Consider the following 5,049-nt stretch of genomic DNA (forward strand, 5'->3'; position numbering starts at 1 on the left):
TGTAGAAATTTCCCAGATTCATACAAGTTTCAGAAGACTTAGCATAGCTCACTTATACCACACCACACCAAAGCCAGGGACCTAATACGAGTGACAAGAAAATTATTTGCACTGAATTTTCTTAGACACAATTCTCAGTTTTGTTTCTATTGTATTCTATAATACATACTCACATTCTATCAATAGAGCAAGAGCATGGTTGATCCTTAGGTATAGGAAAGGAGATGTCCAGTTTTTCTTCATAAAATATATGAAACTTGAAAATTTACTCAGCCTCTTTGCCTAATGTGATCCATCAGTGCGGTGGTGATGTCTCAGCATTCACCTTGTGCAAAGTCTGTAAGAAAGAGGAATTTTGAGGTTAAATGGCTCCACATCTCCCTTTCTTTTAGCATGTGTCAGCTAGCATGAAGGGGAACAATTTCCTGTGGCTGCTTTTGAGGCCCTCTTACAGAGACCTCATCTCCCTGAGTTGAGTTGTTTCTGCAGTCTTTGGTGTGATTAACTGTGGGGGTAGGGACCACACTCAAAACCAACATACTGTTTTGGCATCTCTCCTATGAGTTCCCAAAGCAATGAAAGTTGGAAAAACATTGTCAGGATAGGGTTATAATAAAAGGCCCTATTGAATGCTGTTGTTCTGTGCCTGTAAATTCAGCAAAGTTTATTGTTCTGATCTTGAGTCCACAGATTATGTGGCTTGATTTAAGGCACTAAAGAAGCAGTCAGTTTGAGCAGCAGTAAAATTTCTGTGGAATAAACAAAGTCATAAACGGGCTTTCTGCACCTCCTCAGGCTGCATTATTTCCCCTTGGCTCTTTCACTTCAGGAATGATAGAAGTAAATCTGTGCACAGGATAGTCAGACTTGAAAGATTTAAAAGGACAGGAGACTTGTCGGACAATGGCCAACAAGATGTTTTGTAACGTGAAATTTTCATGCACCATATTTATGACAACAGAATGGTGTAATGGTACATTTAATGAACATCTCAACTGTTAGGTCTGAAAACAAACTCCAAGCACCCCAAAGGGACAGGCACACTAACTTAATCCAAAGTGAGAATCTTGGCTGAACTCATGCTGGACTATAGGATTGCTGGCTGATTCTTTCAACATTTCTCAAAAATTTATAAAAAGGGTTTCTGTCTGCCAGGAAGAACCACTTCTCTATGTTCCCTTCCTCTTGCTGAAGAGGAATCTGACTCCCTATTCACAAGTACCTAGGGTACCAAAGTTAATGATAACCTCCAGGAAGCCTAGACAGGCATCCTGGCCCAGATCATCTTCCCCACCACTCCTCTATTATACTAGACCCCAGGCTGTTTCAAATTATATTTCCCATCTACTCTTTTTATGACTACAAGGTTTTCCCCCTGCCCTCGAGATTCTTACTATCCTCTTGCTAGAGTTCTACTGTTTCTAGCTTCCCTCACAGGTAACTAATGCTGGCCATGTCCAGTTTGCTTTATTTCTCTCTGCTCTTGACTCTTTCAGACATCTCTGGCTGTTCTTCCTTAAGTAGCCATTTTTTTTTTTTTTTTTAAACTGGGACCTTACTTACTTTAAGCAAGGCTACAATTTGCTCCTACAGATCAGCCAATGTTTTTCATGAAAGATTGTACACAGATTATGAGCAAAACGAATTGGGAAGATAAATCTGTGGGTGATGTACTTACTTTGCTAGCAGGAGGACACATGTTTATTTTCCAGAACTCATATAAAAAACTTGAATACAGTGGCCCACTCTTATAATCCCTAAACTGATGGGGTGAAGGCACATAGATAGATAGCTCTAGAGCTCATTTGAGGAGCTCCAGGTTCAGTGAGAGACTTTCTCTCAAAAAGGGGAAAAAAAGGCAGATATTAGTGAAGGAAGTCACTCAGTCTCAATTTCTGCCTTCTGTATGTATATGCATGCATCTCCATACACACATGAGCACATGATCATATATTACAACACATACAGATGCAACAAGCCAGTGAACAAGAAAGAGAGTGAAACAGAGGGAGAGGAAGAAGAAAAGGGAGAGAGTATTCTAGAATTCATTACACATAAAATTAGTAGTCTTATCATTTGTGTTAAAATAAATTCATGGCATGAAAATTACTTCCTAGAATTACAAAAGATGACCTTTTACCTTGTTCTTTTGTTTTCTATATTCAAGGTGAAATATTAAAAAAATTCTCTGAAGATTTCAGAAAGGTTAGGTAGCCCCTGAATAGGGTGAGCTGATTTGCTATTGTGATTGGCTTATTAATTCAGATTTCTCCTGACATTAGCTGATAAGTATTTAACATTTTCCTGTAGTTCTGTTAAAGAAAACATCATAGCAATCAATTAGTAAGCAGGAAAGGCTAAACAAAGTTAATTAGACAATGGAGAAATAATGTATCTTTCCTTAAGTAGTATTACCTCTTTTCAACACATAGAATGGGGATGTTTTTATTTAATGAATTGATCTGTTAACCTACAGTCTATTTAGCTTGAAGTATTATTTAAACATTATAATAATGATCACACTACATTAAATAAAAAGGGTCTCAAGTAGAGTATTGTGGCTTCAAATTTACCTTGTGGTCCAGGATGATGTTGAGCTCTTGATCCTCCTGGCTCTGTCTATGAACTACTGAAAGCACACACATGTCCCATCGCACTCAGGCTAATGAAAGGTTTCAGAGCATATACTATGAATGCATGAGATGTGTATTGTTGGGATGTATAGGTGTGATGCTTTGTTAATATTTTAATGCTTCACATTAAAACTGTACAAAGCATTGGGAATATGGCAAACTGTGAATGCCAATGGCATGCCCCTGCTATATCTTAAGAGAATCACATTTCACATTGGCTCTGCAGAACATACTATTCACCTGTCAGAAATATGCTCCATCTGGTCCCAGATTTTGTTTCTTTAAAAAGTGCACATACCAGCATTTTCTCAGCTTTTCTTAGTGTCTTAAGGCTAGAGGGTTAATTTGTTTCTGTAAGCAAGCTTTTGATTACCAGAGAATAACTTCCTCAAGTAGCATGACTTAGTCTGAGAAAAAGTTTTCTGTGAAGTTAATCTTTATAAATTGAGTCTGGCTCCCCACTGGCTTCATAAAATGGGAAATTTGTTTCTCTTGGGGCATAGAAGAAGCATGGCCCTTAGATGTAATAAAATCACACTAAAGTCTAGAGAAAATCTTTAAAAAGCCCATGTTTAAAAGAAAATCATTACTTTTATACTCAAATAATGTTTTTCAGGAAGAGATCAAGGCTTGATTGCAGCTAGTAATGCTTCTCCTTCAGCTTTTATATTCCTTAAACAACACTAAGAAAATTAAAAGAGAAAAGAAAATAATAAAAAAAATCACCTTCATTAACTAAATAAAAATTTTCCTTTCTTTTGTTTTCCCTATTGTTTTTCAATCTTGTTCTATATTCCACATGTATGATATCCTCTCATTAAGAAAACAATGTAAAAACAACTATTGGAAATAATTAAATCTATTTATATGCACAATGGTGACTGAATTTAGGATGCTAACTATTATAGGAATAAAAATCTTATTAAATGTCAGACCCTTCCATTTTGGAAGGAGGACTCCTCATTGAAGGAGTAGAGAACCCTAATGTATTAGTTACCTTTCCCTTGTTTTGACAAAATCCATTAGAGTAGCAAAATAAGAAAGAAAAAGTCTACTTTGCCTCATGGTTGGAGGTACAATTGATCATGATGGGAAATAGATAATGGAAAGACATGTGTGGCAGCTGCAGAACATGTACAGCTAAGAATCAGAGAGAAATGAACTACAATGGTTAGCAATGAACCACCCTGCTTCTATCTTAGGCTTAAAAGCCATCTTACAGTAAAGACAAACTAGGCTCATTCCTGTTTATGACTAATCCTCTGCCTTCAATGTCTATACAAATGTTTTTGTACTACCTGTTCCAGGAAACAGTAACCATGACTTTGTTTCAAAAAGCTATTATCTGCATCTTGCAATCCCACTTTTGATTCAAGTGGTTGTTATGACTAATTGTTTCTATGACTATCTTGTTAGGATAACCTTGCAATCATGTCTATGTTTTGAACGGTCATTGTGAGTAATTTTTTATACTTATGTCCTGCTCCCGTAACCCTGCCCATTTTGCACAATAAACTCCTCATTTTGAAGTTCCCTACCCCTGAGCTATAAAAACCTTGTCTCCTTACATCGAGTAGAGTACTGACTTCTAGAATCCTACCTTGGGTGAAGGTAGTCTATGTACATGAATAAAAACAATCTTGCTGCAATTAGTTGCTTGTTTTAATTAATTTGGTCATGATGATTTAGGTCAGCATTGTTTCTTCTTACATCATTGAGTTTAACAGTAAGATCACATTCCTCCTCTTTCTCCTTCTCCTCCTCTTCTTCATCTTCTTTTTTCATTTTTAGGGGAGACCCCAGCCTTTCAAATGATGCTGCTCACATTAAAGGTGGGCTATTCTCCTCAGGTAAAGGTCTGTGTAAACACCCTCAGAGGCACACTCACAGGTTAGTTTCTTTGGTGATTATAAATGCATCCTGAGGATTAGCCATCAAAAGAAAAACAAAATCTTGGTTTTGAGTAGCCAGTTCTGAAAATATTGCCAATACAATGAAGAAGTATATATTAAAATATGGCTAAAATCTTTAGGAGAAAATTTTAGGTTTATAGGATAAACTGTTAAAGAAGAAAAAGGTGAAAGGTTTCAAAATATTTTGTCTGTGTTGTGTGAATCTCAGAACACATCACCAATATTGATAATGATTATTTGCTTTGTCATTACTAGTTGAGAAACAAAAGTTTAGTTCATATCTCATACTGAAAGTATACTTAACTATATATTTATTTTAATTTATATTTTTGTGATAGCAACATTTTTGGGCACAATTCTCATAAAAGCCAACTATGTTCTGTTTTTAAAGGATTATATATTTTCTACTTGATTTAAATAATTTATATGTGCTACTGTTTTAGTAAATTTTTGTTTATTTAATAAATATCATATTCTTAGATAATTTTGATTTTTCTGGCAGT

The sequence above is a fragment of the Micromys minutus genome (genome assembly GCF_963924665.1).
Source record: "Micromys minutus genome assembly, chromosome: 12".
In the NCBI taxonomy this organism is placed as follows: domain Eukaryota; kingdom Metazoa; phylum Chordata; class Mammalia; order Rodentia; family Muridae; genus Micromys; species Micromys minutus.